Source organism: Mirounga leonina, unplaced genomic scaffold (assembly GCF_011800145.1).
Source record: "Mirounga leonina isolate KUSES-001 unplaced genomic scaffold, KU_Mleo_1.0 Mir_168, whole genome shotgun sequence".
Taxonomy (NCBI): Eukaryota; Metazoa; Chordata; class Mammalia; order Carnivora; family Phocidae; genus Mirounga; species Mirounga leonina.
In genome coordinates this window covers 42,240,503-42,264,941 of record NW_023270426.1, presented here as the reverse complement: position 1 = coordinate 42,264,941, position 24,439 = coordinate 42,240,503, and the positions used below count along the sequence as shown (strand labels likewise).

Sequence of the window (24,439 nt, the reverse complement as noted above, 5' to 3'; positions counted from 1 at the left end):
ATACATCGGGCAGAGCTCTTTGAAGAGTTCAGAGAGAAATCCGTTTTAGAGGTTTACTGGTTACTGTGTGAGACATCCTGGGACAACATTGGAAAATGTGACTTTTCTTACGACATTTGATGTCTCTGACTTTACCATGAGGAAAATCTGAGGATCAATGAATTCCTATGAAGTGAAGCCCGATGGCACCCTCAACGTCCTTTCCTGAGAAGTGGGGACCTCTCTCTGGGACGAGGGCTTCTCGCTGCATGTGTTTTACACTTGGAATTGAATTAGGGACATGGAAAGGGAGGATATTGGGGAAAAGCTCTAACAACATTTTTTATTACCACGCCTTCTTGAAATTGGCATGTGACTCACACTGAGGATATTTTTGATAAACTCAGATGTTGAGAAATTGGAACCGAGCAGTTTCTGAGTAAATTAGCTCTGTATACTTTGAACTAAAAATGGAACAAATCCATCTATCAAATTATTGAATGTTAGTCTACATTAATTAGTGTAAGTGCCTATAATCTAAAATGATTTTTGACTTTCTCATGAAGTTTCTAGAGGCTTATCCTCTCCACACCTTTAAATAAATAACCACACAAACTAATGAGCAATTTCCTAGCAGGTGAGGGGGAGAGACCCTCCCTTGTTGTTACTACAAAGCTTGAAGGCAGAGGTGTAGTGGAAAGAGCACTGGACTAGGAATTAGCACATCTGGGCCTTGACTCCTCCCTGACTGGTTCACCTAACCTCCCGGGGCATAAATTTCCCTGTTTGAAAAAAGAGTGCCTCCAGAAAACTACCTGTAACCTCTGCTGATATGCCCTCCATGTAGCTCAGTCTCAACAGAGCCAGTGTTGACCCTATCCCCTTGCGTCTGCAACGTATTCTTCTTCCTGAACCCTCTGACACAGTGAGGGAAGGTTGCCACTGTCCGCCTGACCATCCAGGAACAAATTCCCTGGAGATAACCCACCCTCCTCGAGTCCATCCCTTCCTTTCTACCTTCCCTAATCTGCCTCTCTCTCATTCAGTTTGTAGTATGTGGGAAGAAAGAAGACGTTCCATTTCCAGGCTTGGCCCCTAAACTCGCCTCCCCCCTAGGTTTATAAGGAATGCAAGGTGGTAGAGGGAGTCGGTAAACCCTGGGGGACTGGCTTGCTTTTCTGGGTCCTACCTCATCACAGAATGGTAGCTGTGATGGGGACCAGAGTGTTCAAGGAATATAAGCCCTACTTCTATTGAGATAAGGAGACAGAGTCCCAGGCTGATTAAATGACGTGGCTGTATTTCTCATGCATGGATTCCCAGAGCTGTGGGCCCACAAAAAGTCTGTCTTATCAGAAGAACTGTTGGCTTTCTTCGAAGCCTCAGGTGGTCCGGAGCCAACAGAAGGTAATGATCAACGGCAATGATTAATTCATTATAGGTGCCTTGAACAGAAGTCTTACCTTTTTTTTTTTTTTTTTTGCTGCTCACTGTCTCCTTTATTTCTTTTTTTTTTTAAATTTTTTATTGTTATGTTAATCCCCATACATTACATCATTAGTTTTAGATGTAGTGTTCCATGATTCATTGTTTGTGCATAACACCCAGTGCTCCATGCAGAATGTGCCCTCCTCAATACTCATCACCAGGCTAACCCATCCTCCCACCCCCTCCCCTCTAGAACCCTCAGTTTGTTTTTCAGAGTCCATCGTCTCTCATGGTTCGTCTACCCCTCCGATTCCCCCCCTTCATTCTTCCCCTCCTGCTACCTTCTTCTTTTTTTTTTTTCTTAACATATATTGCATTATTTGTTTCAGAGGTACAGATCTGAGATTCAACAGTCTTGCACAATTCACAGCGCTTACCAGAGCACATACCCTCCCCAGTGCAGAAGTCTTACCTTTTAACTGGTTTTGTATCTGACTTTGTTTCCTTCTCATCTCTTTCTCCTCCTCCTGCTCCCCCTCTTTCTTCTGTCCTTAGTCCTATTTCCTCATGTTTTCATACAGTCAACCATACTGTAAGAAGGTAAATATATGCTAAATATCATTCCCTGGGACCAGCTGCCAGAGTCACTACGTGCACTATGGGCTTTTCTGTGGCCCTTCTGGAGGCTGAGTAGAGCACCTCCCCTCTAAGGAAAGGCACTCAGCCTGCAGGGTGCAGAGGAGGGAGACTTGGCTTTTCCTGGGGGACTGAAAACCTTTGGGGTTGGGGATCCAAGGCAGCTAGTGCTCAGACACCTGTGCTTCCAGATGGTCTCCAAAGTGGTCGTAGCTGAATTTCCTTATAATTGGTGTCTCTCATCTAAGTCGGTTTGGGTCCTATGTATCCCACCTCTCCCAGGCCCTGGGCAGTCCTCGTTGTGGGTCTCAGTCAAGCACTGACGCTCAGGGTCTCTTGCCAGAAGCTGCTGCTTGGGCATGTCCTGTATCCAGGAATGCTGCCTCTCAACATGGCCCTGACCCTCTGCACGCATGAAATGATCCGAGCAGGTGCTACAGTCACTCCTCTGATTTCCTAATGATAATTTGAGAACTGTTTGGGAAGAGTAAATATTTAAAACCATATCAAGGCATCCCTGAGAAAAAAACAGGAAACATTTCCTTTTGTCATTTCTACCACAAGATTTGTTGACCCACATTGGGGTTTGGTTTGTAACAGGAATGTGTAGAAGATCTCAAGTTCAATATGATGGGGGGCGGTGTGTGGTGCGGATGGGAGGCACACGGGGGAGGAATTGGGAGTATCGTGGTTTGATTTGGGGGCTGGTGGGTAAGGTCTGTGAAAGATAAAGGGAGAAGGAACAGGCTTGGGCAGGAAAAACCTCAGGATGGTGCTGCGGCCCTGATGCTTGGAGAAGGAAAGGGAGGAGAAAGCGGGATTGGGGCTCTCTAGAGCAGAAGTGCCTGTGAGAGGGGTTCTCTTGTGGGGGTGGGAGGTGACCAGGTCCTAGTCCCCTCAGTGCTCAGTCATTGGCTGAGGCTGCCCAGGAAGACCATGGTCTCAGAGTGAGGCTAGTAGATCCTGAAGGCACTGTCCCTGGAGGCTGTCACCTAACAGCACTTACTGAAGCGCAGTAGCTCCTGAACCGAGGTCAGAGCAGAGCACCTCCGGGGCGGCCATGGGGGGGGGGGGGGGGGGGGAGATGGGGGAGGCGCCAGGCAGTGGGTGGGTGAACACATACAAAGAGAAGGAATGACAATTTTCAAGCAGTTATTTTAGAAAAATAACCATTAGATATGCAGATACATTTGATTACTGGATACATTTAAATGCATTGATCAAGCAACAGAACCATATTCATTTGGAAGAGCCTAGACAGAAGGGTGTGGGATTGTTTCACATTTCCCCTGGCTCTAGAGTGGAGGTCAGCAAACTATGGCCCACGGATGAGACCCGACCCACTGCCTGTTTTTGTGACTAACGTGTTACTGGAACACAGCCAGGATTCTGTTGTGTACGGCTATGCTCACACTACAATAGCAGAAGGGAGTAGATCCCTCAAAGCAAAGTTACTTTATGGTCCTTTATAGGAAAAGTGTACCGACCCCTGGGTAATGCAATACCACCCTCCGCCCATGCCCTATGTATGACTGGCCCTACTGTCAGCTTGGCAACACTTGCAGACTGAACTGGAAGCCTCTGATTGATTCCCCCTTCCTGTCTCCCCCCATTGTTTTAATGGTGCAGATAGGGTAAGGACAGGGGTAGGGCACTTGGGATTTGATTAGCTATAACAGTCACAGCCTGAAGTTTAGGTTTTAAATCACAAAATGATTGTTTATTATATGTGACTGGTTAACACATTCAACTGCTATTATTCTGTAGGTTTAGTTTATCAGATTAGCTAGCAGCACTAGATTAGGTAAGATTTATGGATGGGATGGGGGCGGGGATGATGAACAAAGGTCTAGGCTGTGTTTGATGCTCTAGGAAAGGGCCCCGGGAGTCCGGGATGGAAGCCTGTTAAGAGTAAAGAGATGAAATAGAGTAATCATTGCCTGACATCAATAACTTATGATGATGGCAAGGTAGTCATTCAGCAAGTGTTTCCTGAGCACCTACTAATGCTGGGTCCTGTTTTCAGTGCCAAAGATACAGCAGTAAACAAAACACACAAAAATCCCAGTCTTCATACAGCTGACATTCCACTGAGTAAGACAGACCATAGCAAAATAAATGAGTGGAATATGTATATCCTGTGTATTATATATAGTGTGTCAAATCGTGCTAATTGCTAGGGAGAAAAAATATAGCAGGGAAGTGGGTTATGATATTATGGGGGTTTGGGGTTTGGGGGAGCACTTGCCATTTTTTTATAGTGTGCCAAGGCAAGACTCCAGAGAGTATGAATAAAGAGAACACAGAGTTTTTTCATGGATCTCCTCGTCAGTCTCATCAACAAAACACTCTGAAAATTAAAGAGGGAGAGAGAGAGAAACATTCCATGTTGACATTCTAAAAGTGTTTCCCATACAACATTCATCATCTGAAATTCTTGACAGATACGTTGTGCAAAAAGGAAATGAATAAAAAATGGAATTGTTGCTAACAACAATCATTTTTTTAACATGTGGCATCTTCAGAAGTAAAATGCAAAGTAATAGTTAAAGAGATTTGTGAATGTCAAACTGATTAATTTCAGACCTACTGCAGCCTAGGCAGAACTTGCCTATAGGTTAAAACAAATTGAGGGTCTGTCCTTCTTCAAGGGTTTCAGGCATGAGTATAGGGTTCCTCGCAGTGTTAAAGCACCACACTATAAAACTCCTGGCTATAAATTTTGCTGTGCTTCCCGGCTAAATGGACACTTTGAGTGGAGACAGACTGGCGGGAGCTGAAGTAGTTATAGCTTTGATTTACCGCCACTCTATCATTCCATCCTACTGAGAGTCTTGAGCAGGGCTGTGAAGGCATGCTGATTGGCTGCTGTTTGGAGACTGAGCCCCAGGGATGTCCAGCCTCTGTCAGTTTGTGGGCAGAACTATCACGACTGACTTCTTGCCGTGCAGTCTTACGGGAGATGAAGGAGTGGGACATTGGCTAATAAATCTGTTGGGAGAGTAGTCCTCTCTGACCCTCATTTGTTTCCAAGAAGTCCTGTAGGAGTGTCACTGATAGGAAATCACTTGTGAAAACTCGCTATTTGAACCCAGTACACTTGTGAAGGCCAATTTATAACATTTGTTTTGAATATCCTGGATTCGGGGCATCCCTACTGATGTGTCTTTTTTTTTTTCTTCCTGGTGCTAAAAATGCTCAAATGAAAGTTGGCCAAAACAACAATGACAACAACAAAAACATTTGATTAAAAAAAATGAACTGCAGATGCTGGAGATGAATTTAGTCAGATACTGTGCAGTTAGACCATATCCAAGGTCTCCACCAGAGCTGTATAGTTATTTGAACTTCAGGTCTCTCCATTTGAAAGGAAGGAGTATATGATTGAAATCAATAAGAGAGTCTATGGCCGTGAGATTTTAAAAAGATTATTATTCATTCTCTTGTTAGTTTTTCATCAGCTTTCATTTGGTATGTTTTTATTTACTTTGATGTTGGTAAATCTCTCCTAATGCTGTAATTATAGGAGTAAGACTGAATATGTTTTGCTTAACATCTGCAAGGAAAATGCAGTGTTTGATTTGTTTCTTTTTTAATTTGCAGTTTGGAAGAGGTTGATTAATCCGTTGGTAGAATCATCTGTTCCATCTTAAGTTACACCCATTAGAGGTTGTTATAAATCCATCTGTGTAGTCAACTGAAATTTTTGGAGATTAAACGTCTGCATGGATCTGTAACTATGTTAAAAATATAGTTTCACTCCTTAATTAATGAGGATGTTTCTAGATAGTGCACATGGATCATATTTTGAATGTTCTTTTGTGAAAAGGAATTTCATTCACTTGTCTCCATCATGAGTTGTCATCATACACTTCACCTTCTGTCATCTTGGCTTGTGGTACCATATTGAGTAAGAATTTTAGTATTCATTTAAAAAAATCCAAATATTTGGTTCTGTTAAATCATATCTAGAAACTTCTTATCCAACTGTCTTTTGAAGGGAAGATGATCAGAGAGGAATGCGTGAGGATAAACGCGTGCTCACTCACACTACCTCCCCGTCTATTGCTGTTATGTAGATGGGGCTTTGTATCAACCTCAGAATGCCAGCCATGTAGGGTAGCAAAGCCAAGCAAAGGGGCAGGAATCTCAGAAAGCCTCAAGGGAAACCTGTCAGTGATATAAGTTTTCTTTCTCTCTCTTTTTTTTAAGATTTTATTTATCTATTTTAGAGAGAGATGGAGAGAGGGCATGAATGGGGGAGGGGCAGAGAGAGACGGAGAGAGAGAATCCAAAGAAGACTTCACTCACTGAGTATGGAGCCTTAAGCGGGGCTTGATTTCACAACCCTGAGATCATGACCTGAGCCAAAATCAAGAATTGGACGCTCAACCAACTGAGCCACCCAGGCACTCCCCGTGATGTTTTCACAGGCAAGTGCCTGATATACTGCTGGATAAAATAAAAATCAGAATTCTAGAACTTCCAACATTTTCCATCTTGACCCACTTCTTACAAAATGTTGAGAAAGAAAAAAAAAAAAGGAACTTGATTCACCACTTCACCATGATCATAAATGAAAATAATTAGTACCTGTGGAGAGTTGAAAAGTAACAACTAGAATGTGGAGACAAGCTGGCTGAGCTACTGAGAGGGAAAGTCAGAGTTCCTGGGAAGAACAGAAGAGCTCTATTGGCTGCTCACCATTGTGTCCATTCCCTTGGCCTCGTGGGGGAACATGCTGGAAGCTGGGTACAGTTTACACCTTTCGTCTCTGTGCATATGTTGGGGTAACCAACTTTTAGTGATATTAAGGGTACTTCTGAATTCTGGGGATGGGAATCCAACAGGTTCCCAATTTTCCAAATAATAACCAGGACACAGATAGTCTGATCACATCCACTCAGACATTTCTAGGTCATAAAAGTTGCTGGATATGAGGAGATTAGATCCTAAGAGTTCTCATCACGAGGAAAAAAACCTTTTTTCTTTTTTTTTTTTTAGTCAGGTCACGATTTGGTGCACCTTAAACTAACATAGTGCTGTATTGTCAATTATATCTCAGCAAAGCTGGAAGAAAGTTGCTGGATTTGGCATCCAGATTTAGCCGGTTCTACTAAAACCATGGTTTAATAAAGGTAACAACCCCTTCTGGTCTAAGATTATTTTAAATCCCTGTTTAAAACTCTTAGGCAAATGTAATCCAACTAGGAATAACATAGACTAATTTTTATAGCACTTATTGTCAACATGATGCTATGTGAAAAAAAAAAGGTGTTTTACACATAACTGTATCTTAACCTGAAATTTGGAGATCTTACCATTTATGTAGATTTACAAAACTGTTAGAATCACACAGGAAAAGAAATGTACAGTTGTGACAATTATACTGTAAATGAGTTCCTTATGTATAGACTATATTCTTTTCTAAGTAGATGAAGCTTTAGATAGTGACAAGTTTTTCCTTTTCCCCGAGAATAGTACTCATCTCATTATGGGTACTGAGAAACAAACTCTGAGTATAAAATACGTCTTGGAGTATGGCATAACCCAATATGCCATTTTTTTGCAGCCTTCTTCAGTGTTTAAATGTTTTTACCTTGTATTAAAAGATAATTCATTTTGGGAATAATTGTATCCTTATCTTCCCTCCTGCAACCATCTGCAGGGGGCAAACACCACACACTATTAAGTATCAACCCCAAGATCCCCATAGGGCTTGAGAGATTGATGTTTGGTTGGCTGGAGAGGAAGAATGAGTGACACAGAAGAAGACTTCAGAAAAGAGCCCCTCCGGGTTGCCCAGCTGATCTCAGGATGCTGCTCAATGGGCATTGTTCATGACCATTTGAAAAAATGTCTTTGCTTGAGTGAACTTGAAGAAATGAGGGGCATGGGAGTTAGTCCAAATTCATATCTTTGTGAAATGAGGGTCAACTCCAGAAGGACAACCAATGTCCTTACTTCAGAGGTCAATGAGTAGCTTCTGAATTTCAATCCAATTAGGTCAACGTAGCTTGTTAGATGGCATTCTGTTGCAGGCCTGGGCCTGCACCCTCACAGGGTCTTCTGCTGTTGTTAACAGCATCAGCTTTAAGGGCTTTGACAAAAGACATTGGAAAATGCATGCAGTGCTTGAGCCAGGGCGCATGATGAAAACTGTGTATATCTTCACTGTTCCTTGCAATACCAAATTTGTGATTAAATTTGTTTCCCAAATTGTGCCTACTGAAAATGATCTTGAGCAATCTTAACCTCTTTCACCACTCCCCAAACTAACAAACTTTTCCTATAAAAATATTTGGTCCCCTTTCTGTTGTCACTGCTGAATTTAATTGAATGCATGTTTTTGCCTGTAGGTCTCACTTTTGGAGTGAAATTGTAGAATTTAACTCTGAAATAGTTGGGTTAGGGGTCTAAGCAACCTAAAATTGTTCTGTAAGATTAAAGTTTTGTATTTGCTCCCCCTACGTTTTGGAGAGAAGGCAGAAGGAAAAGAGATGAGGACATTGAACTCATCATCCAAGGAACGTGTCCAGGTACAGACCTGGATAGCCTCCAGTTGAGTAGGACTGAAAGACATTGGGACATTTTGGTATGCTCTTCAGAAAGACCACCAGCTTCAAGTGCCCAACCATTAAGAGAATTGCTTGAATTTGAGGGTGAAGTGTTACCTGGACCTCCAGAGAAACTTTAAAGGAGCTATTTTTGGTGAACCTGGCATAAAATTTAGTGATTATGGACAGAGCATCTCATGATTTGGTGTCCAGATTGTAAGACGCTGCAGTTATGTTTGTAATTTAAAGCTGTTCAAGTTAAAAAGACAGGGCAGTTTTCACATGCAGAAGAATGAAACTGGACCATTTCCTTACACCACACACAAAAATAGACTCCAAATGGTTGAAAGACCTCAATGTGAGACAGGAGTCCATCAAAATCCTAAAGGAGAACACAGGCAGCAACCTCTTTGACATCAGCCGAAGCAACTTCTTCCTAGAAACATCGCCAAAGGCAAGGGAAGCAAGGGCAAAAATGAACTATTGGGACTTCATCAAGATAAAAAGCTTTTGCAAAGCAAAGGAAACAGTCAACAAAACCAAAAGACAACCGACAGAATGGGAGAAGATATTTGCAAATGACATATCAGATAAAGGGCTAGTATCCAAAATCTATAAAGAACTCATCAAACTCAACACCCAAAGAACAAAGAATCCAATCAAGAAATGGGCAGAAGACATGAACAGACATTTTTCCAAAGAAGACATCCAAATGGCCAACAGACACATGAAAAAGTGCTCAATATCGCTCGGCATCAGGGAAATCCAAATCAAAACCTCAGTGAGATACCACCTCACACCCGTCAGAATGGCTAAAATTAACAAGTCAGGAAATGACAGATGTTGGCGGGGATGCAGGGAAAGGGGAACCCTCCTACACTGTTGGTGGGACTGCAAGCTGGTGCAGCCACTCTGGAAAACTGTATGGAAGTTCCTCAAAAAGTTGAAAATAGAGCTACCATATGATCCAGCAATTGCACTACTGGGTATTTACCCCAAAGATACAAAAGTAGGGATCCGAAGGGGTACGTGCACCCCAATGTTTATAGCAGCAATGTCCACAATAGCCAAACTGTGGAAAGAGCCAAGATGTTCATCAACAGATGAATGGATAAAGAAGATGTGGTATATATATATATATATATATATATATATACACACACACACACACACAATGGAATATTATGCAGCCATCAAAAGGAATGAGATCTTGCCATTTGCAACGACGTGGATGGAACTGGAGGGTATTATGTTGAGTGAAATAAGTCAAACAGAGAAAGACATGTATCATATGATCTCACTGATATGAGGAATTCTTAATTGCAGGAAACAAACTGAGGGTTGCTGGAGTGGGGGGTGGGGTGGGAGGGATGGGGTGACTGGGGGATAGACACTGGGGAGGGTATGTGCTCTGGTAAGCGCTGTGAATTGTGCAAGACTGTTGAATCTCAGATCTGTACCTCTGAAACAAATAATGCAATATATGTTAAGAAAAAAAAAAGAAGAAGAAGGTAGCGGGAGGGGAAGAATGAAGCGGGGGAAATCGGAGGGGTAGACGAACCATGAGAGACGATGGACTCTGAAAAACAAACTGAGGGTTCTAGAGGGGAGGGGGGTGGGAGGATGGGTTAGCCTGGTGATGGGTATTGAGGAGGGCACATTCTGCATGGAGAACTGGGTGTTATGCACAAACAATGAATCATGGAACACTTCATCTAAAACTAATGATGTAATGTATGGGGATTAACATAAGAATAAAAAAAATAAAAAATTTTAGAAAAAACTAATGATGTATTATATGCTGGCTAACTGAACATAATAAAAAAAATAAAAAAATAAAAAATATATACACAAATGGGATCATACCCCCCGCAAAAAAAGACCGCTGAATTTACATACAGCAAATAAAGACAATGAATAAAAGCAAAAAAAAAAAAAAAAAAAGACAGGGCAGTTTAGTAGAAATAGCATGACACAAAAAAGATCTGGCTTCCAATGTCACCCTATTGCTTAGTGAATGTCTGATGCTGGGTAATTCACTTAACATTTTTAGGTCTCATTTTCCTTAGAGATAAAAAATTACCTGTGAAGTCTCCTCTAGCTCTACAATTTCAATTTTTTAAAATATTTCCCTGACTTCCTTCGCACATTACTATTCAAATGAGAAAATGCAGAATGAACTTGAGTAGGTGAGAGAGAGATCCTATCGTTACCCCTACCACTCCCCCTAACTTCCCCTAATAAAACCCATAGTTCCCAAAGCTCCTGCTAACACTTCTGTATTTTCTCATCAGGAAAATCTCCAGGTAAATGATGAAAGATAAGCACGTGTTATTCAGCTGAAAATAAATAGGCCAATAGGTGATTAGAACAAAATTTAGTGGTCTGGGTAAATAAATTATCTACTAGCTAGCATTATTTTTACAGAGTTAAAATATCCCTTCATATTCACGTTATAGGTTTTACAGACAGTACGAGTAACATAGAGCTATGTAATCACTTAAGAATTCACACACAGAATGTCTCTCTTCTCCAACACCCAATCTTATTTCTACACTCCAGAGCCAACCCCTGCTAATGATATGGCATGTGTATCTCGTAGGCCACGTTTAATTAAGTTACATGTATATGTTTATTAAAAATGTACATACACATTTTTCGACACATAAACAGATTATGTTAGATTATGCGCCATCCTTGGAAAGCTCAAAGTGTCTAGCCTTGAACTAATCATGGCAATCATCTTCTCAATATCCCTTGTTTTATAGGAAACTAAGCTTATATGGAAGTTAACTCTATCTTCCAGGAAGACTGGTGAGAATTAATGACTTTTCAGATCTTGGCTTTCTAAAGACTTGTGAAAAGCTCACATTTGATTGGGTGGATTAAATAATATCTGTGGAGATAACAGTGGTAAACGGTGATTCCTGGACCTATCATTATCAATAACTTCAAAGAATGTTGTGAAATTCACAACACATAAAGTGTATTCACCAAAACTCGCTTTTCTAAAAGTCTCTCACTTTTCTAAAAGTCTCTTGACAGGTTGAGGCTTTATGTTGGGGTGGCTGTTGTGCTTTAGGAGCAATGAATGTCACAAACTCCAGTCTACTCCATTACCAGATTCCAAACCTGGATTGGTCTGCTCACCCTCTTACCTCTGTAGCACCCTGGGCATATCTTTTCCATAGCAATCTTCACAGCACAAGATAAGCTGCACCAGAGGGAGAACTGGCATCTGATTGGATCTGCTGTGTTCTAGCACTTAGAACAGTATCTGGTGCATAGTAGGTAATCAATAGGTATTTGTTGCTCAACCGTATTTATTTTACCAAATTCTCTGTTATACTATAAGCTCTTTGTCAGTATCCACCTGCATAGTTCTACTACTGGTTTTAGAATATGAATGCTGCTCAAAATTGCTGACCATTATATAAAGAGAGAAAAATAAGTGAGTAAATAAGGGAGTAAGTAAATGAATGAATAAAATAAGGATAAGCTGTCCACACCAGAGATGGATATCATTGTTGAAAGTGAACTTGTTTGGGCCTCAGTTGGAAGTCTGAACAATAAATGTATCTTGATTTGCTCTTTACTACTCGATTCGCCCTTACTTTTTCCTTAAGTACCTTGACCTGCTATCTTTTCCTTTGCAAAGAAAATCCTGGGTCCTTCCAATTTGATAAGGTGTAACTTAACAGATGTTCTTAAAGTAACTGTTCTTAAGGAATCATCACTTCAGTAATGGGTTATTTCTAAGATTTCCAGTCTGTCCTATATATAGCATACCAAAGGCTCATGTTTCATATCAGGCAAGATATGATCATTTTCATTTCCACATTCTTTAGATTTCCTCTGAAATTTACAGCTTCTGTATGTGCATCTGTGTTTGTGTGTGTGCACAAATTATCATTTTATTCATATAGTTAATACCACTGAGTTTGCTCTTGGATGAGAATAAGAAAGAATTAAGGAAATGCATTCATAACCTCATCAGGATAATGGGAATTCCTTATACCAGGAGGTCATATCAGCCGGAAATAATTCTTATTTCTTATCTGCTCCACAACTTACTCCCAAGAAGTTGCTACTTGAGGGGTGTCCACAATTTCCACCACCAAGCCAGGACTGCTTTCAGGCTATTTCCCTTTGTTACTGCATTTCCATATACGTGGACTCTATCTTTTCACATATTTATCTAACTGCATTTACTGAGAAATGCTTGATTCACATGTACTGTCCACAAAAGACATGTCCAACTCAGATCTAATCAACGTAAGCTAATCATAACCAAAATAAAAGAAACTGACATTTTAGTTATCACAACAAATGGATGACACCCTATTAGGATTTTTTAAATATTGCAAATAGTTTATGTGTCTCTATGACAATCTTTAGGGACCTCTGTGGAGCTAGGGACTAGCTATTTATAGGATTCCCATAAATTTTAAGATCCTGAATGAGGGACCGGAAGGGTTAGGCAAAGAACATGGAAAAGGAACTATGGATATCTATTAAGTGATAGCTGGAGGCCTAGTCCTCTAATATATATATATATCCCATTCTCTATCTGCTAAGGTTTTGTCCTTTCTGGATTGATGCTGTGTGATTTATTTGCACTTAATCAGTCTAAATGCACAAAGCTACATTTGTAATAACCTTAGATGGTCCTATCAAACTGCACGCTAACCATATTTATAATAGGAAGTAAAACAAGCAGGTTTAAGGTGACACTCAGATGTGCTAAGTTTGTCTACTGCCTGGGTCTAATTGATCTTTCTCTCTTCTGAGTTATTGTAATAAGCTATGTTAGCATATATATGTTCTTATGATATACTCAGGGCAGCACAGGGGAGAATTAGAAATTATATTTGGTTCTATGGAGTGGAGGTAGAGTTAGCTTAAGTTACAGAAAATCGTCCTGCATTCTGTCATCTGTTAGTTGTTAAACTAGTTTAGAAAATGTGCTCATGTGTATTTGGTGTTTCTTAGAATTCCATGACTATAGTGACCGTAACATTTAAAGAGGCTGATGATTAACAGATATTGCAAGTATCTTTTTTTTTTTTTTAAGATTTTATTTCTTTGAGAGAGAGAGAGAGAGCATGAGTGGGGGGAGCAGCAGAAGCAGAGGGAGAAGCAGGCTTCCCGCCGAGCAGGGAGCCAGATGCGGGGCTCCATCCCAGGACCCCAGGATCACGACCTGAGCTGAAGGCAGACGCTTAACCAATGGAGCCACCCAGACGCCCTTCTATCTTATGAGCATTATTACAGATCACACCTAGAACAGTTCATTAATCTGACTGGGAAGTCTTAGAAAATCTCTAAGAATAGTTGTCCAACCACAGGTTTGAGCAGCACTTACAAAGGTAATCGGTGACACCAAGAGCATGCTAAGCGGTGTCTACAAACCTCATCTTAACTAACAGTAGTCCAAGCCTACCTTCTTGCTCCCTTTCCCTTCTCTATATGCCAGCCCCAATTTCTCATTTTTCTAAATACTTATTAAATAGTTTTTAAGACGTCTACTTTCTTCTTGTTTTTGTCTGTCTTGGAGTAAAATTAAAATTCAGACAGATGGGAGTAAATGGAGATGTAAAGGATTTAGATTAAAAGAAAAAAAAAAACCTACCAGAATAATCAGTCCACAAAAAAATACAGGTATCTGTATATTGGGTGAACACATGTGTTCCATAGCAGTGACAGAACATGGGTAGATCCCATCAAGTCTAACTCACTGGGGAGGGAGAAGGGGAGGATGAGACAAAGGGGCCGGTGGGGTGCAGGTCAAAGTGGATGTCCCATTGGTCAGCAGACAGAATGTGATTTTTGTCTAAGATCTGTAATGAGCACATATCTCATATGATTGGACACTCCTTCAAACGATGAATGACCCTCAATTTTTAGGTGACGATTCAAGAGCTCAGGGGCTCAACTCAAGGCTGCGCATTCTGGATAAACTCAGAAAGGAATGAACTCAGAAAGGATGGACTCAATCAAAGGATCCCATGTAAGACAGCATTACGGTGAAACTGGCCTTTATTTCATCTTGGTTTTAGGATAATCATCACTGTATGAAATCTTACAGATGACTACCACTGCAGGCTCAAAAGAATGCTCATAATAATAATTCTGACACTGGTAATGCTTAGAACTTTTTTCAAAGTGCTTTCTCATTTATTACTTGCTTTAATCTTCCTAGTACCCCCAGGGCAGTAAGTTTGGGCACTGTTATCCCATTTGATGGGTGAAGAAACTGAGGCTCAGAGCAGTTTTTCACTTGCTCAAGGCCACAGATGCCGGCAGCAGCTCGCTACTCAGTGGGACCCGACACATTCTCTGATTTCTGTTAGAAAGTGCCATCGTGTACAGAACTCTCATCCTGTCCTTTGCTTCCTTTCTATAAATGCCAGGGCGGTTTTTGAGAGGGTAGCACTCAAGCTGACCAACCCTCTGGATTGGCCTTTTTCCTTTCACAGGCCAGCCGGTGGGTGGCTGCTGGAGGAGTTGCTCCTCGCCACCCCTTCATTCCATCCCAAGTATAGACTTCCTGTCTCGATAAGAGGAGCCTGGTTCCAAGAAGCAGGGGTGGGTGTGGAGTTGCTGAAAAGAAAGTTATGTGCCTGTCCTCTGGAGCCACGTCGAATAGTCTCAGTCACAGGTCCTCGTGCAGTTGTTGGCACTTTCCAATGAGTTTTCTGTGGCAAATAACCCCAAATGCTTTACACAGGGAATAGCTTGCAGATGTGGGTATGATAACCTGCAAAGCATGACTTAAATATAGTAATTGTCTCCAGCCTGCTCTTAACTGTGGCGACAGAGTTTCTACTATGTCATTAGGGAAGGAATTTCCAAGTCTTGGAACGCAGTAAGCAAAGCTTCTGGCAGCGACTGTTTTTAACGAAGTTAATTGGCTTCTGACCAAAAAGATGGGGTTAAAGTATGTGGGAACAGGAAAGATAAATGGCAGTCAAAGAGTGTCCAAAAGTTAAAAAAAAAAAAGTTTTTGTTGCTATTGTTATTCAGCTTAGAAATAATCACTTTATCTCTTTGTGCTTAACCCACTGTCTTCTTTGTTCTGATTTTCTGTTATCCTTCCCAGGAAAATTACTGCAATTTAAAGGTGAACGGTTTTGCTTTGCAGACTTTCTTTCCCAGCCCACTTCTCTGGCTCTGCCTAACAGAGCCAAGTAGAAAAGATCCACTGGACTCTAGGGATGGATGAAGGGGAGGTAATCCACTCCAATCTCCCACCTAACAAAGAGATTTCCTCCACTAGTCCTTGGCAGGTAGTCCTCCAGACTCCCTACCTTCTGAGACCTCACTTTTGGATACTTGTTACCGTTAGATTTTTCTTCTCTATCCTGGCTTTTTATTACTCATTGGTTCTGGTTTTACTCTCTACAAGTAGATGGGACCTGTTTAGTCAGTTATTTCATACCACAGGCCTTTACTTCCGGGGGAAAATCATACCTCCCTTATAGCCAAATAACTAGTAAGTCTGGTCTCAGTTTCCAACTCTAGTGGATTGGATCATGGCTGTCTGGAGAGCTAGAGGGTGGGCAAATGCTGTGGGAAAGAGAATCATGATTGATTAATAATATCTGTCATGGACAAAGGATGAGTGAGTGGTGTTACAGGTGTCCATGTTCTTAGACTTTGTCCTTAAATGTAATGTAATCACTGAGCACCATGGTCCTTTCAATTGCTCTTCATATACCATGGTTAGATACGTCACTAGCCTGGCTGATTTTCTCTGAACAATATTCCTCTTGAAAAATAACTCCCAAAGGTGAACACAGTACTCCTAGTGTGGTCTGACTAGATTAGAAAACAACAGGACTACAATATCCATTAAATCATATCCATCAATGTAGTCAACAATTGTATCTTTCGTGTGACTCACACAGAACATGTGGCCTACTACCACCTCTAGGTCATTTTCATATAGCGATCAACAATTCAGTATAATATGAGGGGTACCACAAGTCTCCAACCACCCCAAAGTGTCTTCCCATAGAGTGTCAGATGCTACAATCTCAATCTATGTGATATAGAGTGTCTGACATCCCTCCATTAGAATTACTTTTTTGGATTAGACAACTGTGCCTGTGGGAATGAGTTGAGTCTAGGCAGCTCCTATGAAGATACTAGAAATCATTAACACATTGGCGCAGAATGGCTTTCTCATTGATTCAGTGAATATTGACTGATTGCTTGCCATGTGCTAGGCATTGTTTTAAGCACTGGGGATAAAGCAAAAAGAATAAAAAAGATGAAACTTCCTGTCCTAATGGAGCTTGCACAATAACGTGGGAAGACAGACAATACAACAACAAATAATAAAAACAGATGGTAATAGGCTCTGTGGAGAAAAAATAGAGCAGGGAAGAGGAATGGGAAGTGGTAGAAGGGGAGATGGTTGGGATGTATAATAAAGTGCTCAGGGAGGGCCTCACTTAGAAGAGGAAAGCCCTGAAGGAGATGAGAAAGGAAGCCATGTGGAGATCCAAGGGAAAAACACAAAGGTAGCTGAACAGGAGGTGGGAAGGCTGTGGGAGCATGCTTGTGGGAGAAAGACTGAGGAAAAACAGGAAGACCAGAGTGGCTGGAGAAGTGAATGATGAGAAAAAAAAAAGGAGTAGACAGATAATGGGGACAGATTGTGTAGGCTGTGCAGGCTATTGTGAGGACCATGGTTTTTATCCTAGGTGAGATGTGAGACCACAGGAAGGTTTTGAGCAGAGGGGCAACATCATCTGACTTCCTTTTGAAAAGGACTCCTCTAGCTGCTGTGTTGAGAACAGACTCTAGGTGGGCAAGACAGATGCAAGACAGTTCATTAGTATGTTCTCAGTCTAATCCAGGTGAGAAATATTGGTGGCTTGGACCAGGATGGTAACCAAGGAGGTAGTGGAAAATGCTCTATATTTGGGTATATTTGAAAAATAGAACCTAAAGGATTTTTGGATGTTTAGATACGGGGTATAAGAGAAAGAAGGCAATCAGGGATGACACTGAGGTTTTTGACCCTGAGCATTTGGAAAAGTGGAGTTGCCATTATTGATGCAGGAAAGACTGGGACAAGAAGATAGGGGAGGGAAAACCTGGATTTGTGGACATCTGAGTTGAGGTATGGTGAGGCAGGTAGATCTCTTAGTCTGGAGTATAGGAGAGCAATCCAGTCTGGAGATAGAAATCGCTCAGCACAATAACGGCCATGAAAGCCCCGAGGCTGGATGAGATCACCAAGCCGGTGAGTGCAGCAAGATGAAGACAGGACAAAGGACTGAGTCCTGGAGCACCACAACCAGAAGGACAAGTTGCTGAGGAGATTGGCAAGAGCATCCGAGAAGCGGTGACTGGTGAACAGGCAGTAGGTCATGACAGGGTGGTGTCCTGGCAGTCCAGTGAGGACAGTGTATCCAGGAGGATGGAGCAACCCACACTGTCAGATGTTACTGATGGCTAAAGTAAACTGAGGACTGAAAGTCACCGCTTGTCTTAACAACTTGAGGGTTACTGGTGACCCTGAAAAGAGCAGATTCAGTGGGATGGTTGAGACAAAAGCCAGAGAGAGTAGATTCAAGAGACAAGGTGGGGGTGGGGAGAAATGGAAAATGGCAAGTAGAGACAAAACATTTAATTGGTTTGGCTTTAAAAAAAACTAGAATAAAAATGGGGAGTAGATGGAAATGTAGCTGGAGGGGAAGGTGAGGTCAATAAATTATTATTTTTAAGATGAGAAAATTATAGCATTTCCCCCCTGACAGAAATGACCCAGTAGGGAGAGATTTTCAGTTTAACTCTTTATCATCAAGACCTGAGTAGATAAGACCCAGGCCAGTATTTCTGATGGTAGGAAAAAAGGTCTAATTCTTGGCATCTTCTATGAAATGGGCAGGCTGGGAAACAGCCCTTTGCAGCTGGTTCAGCAGCCTGACAGCATGAACCTACTAGTGTGGGCAGGATGGTGCATGGCGGGGAGTGGGAGATTGGACCCTACAGACACATCTCCCTGCTTCACACCAATGGAGATGCTCCCCAGGAGCACAGAAATGAGGTGCAACCTACCCTAACATGTCTTATATCTACTTTGTATTTCCACCTTTTCTTTTTTTTTTTTTGCTTTAAGTCAGCCATTTAATCCCTCTGTATGTGTTTAATACCCCCTAATCTTAATCTAATTCCCCCTTTTGTCCAACTCACTTTTGTCTTACTTAGTTTTCCAAGTTTTCCAGATATATGACGAAAGGTGGTTTTCTAGTTACAAAGTTCTCTTTATTCCTGCTAGTGTTGGTTTCTCCCCCAACTCCCTGCCTGCTTTTATAACTTTCCTTTCAAATTCAAATCTCAGTGGGACCTAAACAGCACCTTAGCATCTTCCCTGCTACATCTCACTAGAGACTCCCCTAGTTAACCAGAGCTGGGATTCCTCTTACACAGGTGGCTCATTGGGGCCAACCTTATGTTCCCTGTGGGTGAAGAAAGCAGGTAGGTTCATCTACCCATCCATCCATCCAATTAATATTTATCTAGTACCTACTCGGTGCCAGGCATTGTTTCTGGCACTTGGGGATTCAATAGGAAACAACACAGATCTGGCTCCTGCCCTTAGGAATATTCTATTGTAGTGGAGAAGAAAGATAATACACAAGAAAATTGAAATCCAATGGCTGTGATAAGTGCAATGAAGAAAATGCACAGGATGTTGTGACACAGGATAACAGGGAAAGGAAAGGAGGGTATTTTCTTTAGATAGGGTGGTCAGAAAAGGCTTCTGCATTTAGAATCCTTTCACTTCCCCCACCAAAAGTTACACCCCCTTCCTGGTGAGGTGAGTGGGGCCATGGCGTCCATTGTGTTATTTGCCCCCAGATGATCCAGAGCCTCTCTGTGAAGTGAGAGTGAGATCTGATATTCAACTGTGTTTATCTAGTCTGAGGGAAAATTAGGAGAATTTAGCAAGAATATTCATCTAATAGAAATGGATATTGGCAGTTGGGGTATTTTCCCTCTGGTGCCTGGGGCCATCTGGCAACTCATGAGCTTTTTACATGTTTCCTTTGGTCCAGGAACTCTGCCCTAAACATGGGGAAATAAAAGAGCCCTGGACTGGAGGTGGGGGCATTGGGGTTCAACCTGAGGGGAAAAAGTAAACATTTGATTGAATATTTAGAAATCTCTATTGATTATAAACACCGAGTAACAAATCAGAAGGATTTTAATTACAAAGGGGACTATGAGTTAACATAACCTGATGGTGACTTGTCCAAGTGGGCATTAACAAAATTGCCTCCCTCCCCAAAGTTACGTAATAGCAAGAGTGACCTGCCTGACCAATGCCAGCATTCATAATTCAACAGCCATCATATTAAATAATGTCAAGGGGAGAATAATACTTGCATGACAGATAACCAAGTGTCAGTCAAAATGAACATGACGGTCCAAGATAGGTTGAAAATTCAAATCCAGAACAATGAAAGACATTTGCTGCAAGTAGAACAAGAGCCTCATGAAGGGCATGAAGGAAAAGTCCAAGAAAGGAACATTTTGAGAAAGAGCCTCTTCTAGTTGAAGTTACCAAGGCCCCCACAGGTATGGAGAAGAAACAATACTTGTGATTTTTAAGCACTTTCTACTTTTCAGCATATGTAATTAGTGCTTCTGAATGGAGGAGAGTGAAGATGGCCAGTATATCTGTGTAATTTAAAGAGTTAATTTGGGTTCAAGCTGATAAATATTCTGGGCTGACACGGATCTCAGTCCTCTCCCTGAAGTGCCACTTCATGCAGCCAGGGCTTCTCCTAGCCCAGCTGGGTTAGATGACAATGAAGGCAGTACCTTCTAAAAGTTTACAATTCAGTTCAATCCACCCTAATCTAACCATGGGCTCACAGTGGGTAAAATTACTCCTTCCTGCTAAGTGAGGCTTAAATCTCTCCAGTGTATTTCTACTTGGTTCCTTATTTCATGTAACTCGGGTCATGTTAGTCTTCATAATGGTCCTAAACCTTAATCGTTCCCATCTGTTCAATATTACATGGTAATTTGGTCGTGAAAGAGTACTAGGCTAGGAGCCAGTTGGATTCTAGTCCTAGCTTTGTCACTAATTAGCTGTGTGACTCCAACAAGTTTGTTCATCTCAGTCTTGATTTAAAATCTTGTCCTCTCAGATTAGCTTTCTCTAGTCTTCTTTGACTTCCACAATAGGTAGAAGACCTATTCGTCTTCTAGGAAGGAGAGGAGACAGCTCTAGGAAAGGGCTTTGGGACTTCATACCTAAGGAAGTGAAGGCAGAGATGAAGTAAAAGGAAGGAAAAAAGTCCTCCTCTCCTTGACCTAGATATACAAACCGTCCTGCATCTTGATCTGGCTTTTTCTTCCCACCTGATACAATGAAAGATATATCCCTGCTCCTAGAAAAACCCAGATCCTCCATCTGGGCTCTGGATCCATCATCTCCTTTCTCCTCTCAAATATCCTTCTCTGTTACCTCCTCTCTGCCCTCAGCTCTCCCGCTCTTGGATCAGTCCCAAAGTATACAAACAGGTTCTTGTATGTCCTTGAACTCTTCCCTGGCTCCATATGCCCTGTGGTTACTGCTCCATTCTCAGCTCCCCATTGAGCCTGACTTCTTTAAGGAGCTATCTACATAGGTTGTCATGGCAAACCCTTCAACATGATCCCCTGTGGCCCCTTCTTTGCTATATTCTTCCCTTTCTCATTCTCCCATATGCTTACCTCATGACCAAATGTTAAATAGTCATAACATTATGTGTACTTATGTTACATGATTATGCCTAACTGGTCCCCACCTTTGAGTACAGAAGTGTAATTTGAGTATTTTTTTCTTCTATGATTTTTTGTACACCCTAGAATTAATAATTACTTTTTAAAAACATTTACTTAATTTTCCATGCCCTATTACTATTTTTATCCCAGTGACCCAATAGCATTGTAAACCACCCTCTTAATATTTCCCATACTTTGAATCTATTCCATTATTTTTTTCCCCCTGGAGACCTCCTTCTGGAAACCCTCCTCCTTTGGCTTTAATCTGAACCTGTTTTTCCCTAGGCCTGCTACTCAGATGTCATCTGGGGGCCTTCACTTGACTGTCACTTGATGACATAAATATGGTTCAAGGGGCACCTGGCTTGCTCAGTCAGTATAGCATGCGACTCTTAATCTCAGGGTTGTGAGTTCAAGCCCCACAATGGGCGTGGAGCCTACTTGAAAAAAATATGGTTCAAGACATTTTATCTGGCAGCCTTTTGTGGGATATATTGGAGCCAGGAAAGATGGTAGTGGTAAGACTAGTTCAGAGGAATTTTGAACGAGCTCAAGCTTGAGGTAATTAGAACTTCAACTGTATGCTTATGAGTGAGGCATAGTCTCCTTTCTGGTGCAGTGATAGTATGTCAATAATAATAACACTAATAATAATAATTACTATTATTCCTATTTCGGTCAGGGTTCAATCATGCAAGTGGAGTTACTCTGAGTATTACAGAATAAGAGATTTATTTTGTAACTAGACTTTACACAACTGTGGGAGGCTAGCAGAAGTAGAAGATCAGAGGATTCACCAGCTAGTCAAAACTAGAAGCCAAGCAAGTCCAAACACTGAAGTGAAATCATGAAGGGGATGGGAGAAGTCTGGGGGGTCTTCAGCCTCATATGTGGTGATGGCTTGGAACCCTTGTTGGCCAGTAGGGTCAGCAATCTGGAAGAAGAGCTGGGTGGGGGGCAGGCAGAGGAGAGCCAGGATAAGCTGGACCTCACTGGCATCTCCGTATCTCTCTGTCAGTTCTACCAACTACCATGACCTCCAGAGAGCAATGGCTACTCCTTCTCTTCTGTACAAGTACCTCTTTTGACCAATTCTAAACAGGAACCATTTAGATAAGGGGAACAAAGTTCCAGCTTAACCCAACTGACAACCAGTTATAATGGACTGAACTGTGTCTCCCTTCCAAAATGTATATGTCGACATCTCAAGCCCCGGTACCTCAGAATGTGACGTTATTTGGAGATACAGACATTTTGAGGATGTAATTAAGGTTCAATGAGGTCATGAGGGTGGGCTCAATCCAGTATTACTGGTGTCCTTATAAGAAGAGATTAGGATACAGATACAGAGGAAAGACCCTGTGAAAGCACACAGAGAGGACAGCCATACACAAACCCAAAAGAGAGAGCTCAGAAGAAGTCAACACTGCCAACACCGTGATCTCAGACTTCTAGCCTTCAGAACTATAAGGGAAGAAATTCTGTCATGTAAGCCACCCAGTCTGTGGCACTTTGTCATGGTAACCTTAACAAACTGATACATGGATCAATCTAGGACCATGCCTTCAGTTTGTATATTCTTTACACATAGCAAAGCATTTCGGCATAATAATAATAGCAAATACTGATAATTATAGCTGACATCGTATAGAGTTACTGTGTGCTAGGCATTGTTCTAGGCACTTTACCTATATTAACTAACTCACACAATACCCTCGTGAGATAGATACTATTATTTTCATTCCCATTTTACAGATGAGAAAAATAAAGATATTCAGCTATTTGCTTGAAGTCATACAACTGGTGAAGATTAAAACCAAGACTCAAACCCTTGGCTCTGGCCTCCCTGGCCAGACACTTCCTTCCACTTGCATAGTGTCACCTGCTCACACACACAGATCTCAGGCTCAGTCTTCCCTTCTGTGGGTCATGGACCTACCTTCCTTGTCCTCTTGGTGGATTTCTGCTTTTGTTCACAGGGAAAATCATCCAGGAAACCTGTGTATGTTTCCCATGACACACACAGGGTCACAGGCTTCCCTGACCACAGGGCTCTAACCGCAGGTCCAGATTTCCCAGAGAGGAAAGCCTCAGACCCAGAGTGGTGGGGTCATCATGTGATATAGGATTGTTCAAATAGCAAAAAAGCACCAGGTAGTCTACATTGCATTCTGTAATAAAATTTGATCTCTAAACCACTTCTCTTGGCAGTGGTCAAAATAGTTCTCCTGCCTGAGGTCATGTGATTACTCAGCAGATTTCAGTTCCCAAGCAATTCTAGGAATTGTCCACTTCACTCTCAGAAATGACGTATCTCAAAAAAAAGAACAGAAAAAGAAATCATGTATCACTGAAACCTCTCTTGCTTGTACCAAAATGCACTAAAGTCTGTTAAGAACTTTATGTCTTTGTCTATGTCTTATGTCTTTATGTATTGACGATGTCAATGATTTCTATTTGGTTCCAAAATGGCAGATTACACTGTAGCCAGAACAAAGAGGCCGCAGGCGGCCATGTGAAAAGCCTACTGAGGCCACTAAAACAGAGACCTCCCTTCTTCCTGCCAATGAGACTGAGTTATAATTACCCACACCACTTCCCAAAACAGTCGGTCACGTTCTACTTGGGGCTTCTGGGGAAAGTTAAATCCTGGTGTGGCATTAGAAATATTCATTTCCTCCGCATGTTAAAAGACTCACCTAATACTTCTCCCTCTCATGTAACAGGGAGATTTAACCCAACCCCACAGGGAAAAATGCTAGATACCAAGCCCTGTGTAGATTAAAATCTAACAATAACAACAATTACTACTACCATTTAATGAGCACATATTATGTACCAGTCACTGTTCTGAATGCTTTACATGGATCTAACTCTCACAACCCTTACGAGGTAGAGACCATTTTTATCTTCATTTTACTGGTTAGGAAATAGAGGTCCAGAGAGTTTAAAGAGAATTGCAGCATGGGTGAACAGTGGAGCTGGAATTTGAACACAGGCCATCTATCTTCAAAACCCTGTTCATAGCCACTACAAGTTCCTAT

General features: G+C 41.6%; 1 long non-coding RNA gene across 1 annotated transcript in view; it reads right to left on the bottom strand.

Annotated features, from left to right (window-relative positions):
* The window catches only part of LOC118016862, a 34,744-nt gene extending 10,994 nt beyond the window's left edge, over positions 1 to 23,750 (bottom strand). The window contains exons 1-2 of the long non-coding RNA XR_004680948.1: positions 23,335 to 23,750; positions 1,880 to 1,997 (exon numbers count right to left, since the gene is read on the bottom strand). This is a non-coding gene — a long non-coding RNA (uncharacterized LOC118016862). The remainder of the gene's footprint in view (positions 1 to 1,879; positions 1,998 to 23,334) is intronic.
* Positions 23,751 to 24,439: the final 689 nt, after the last annotated feature.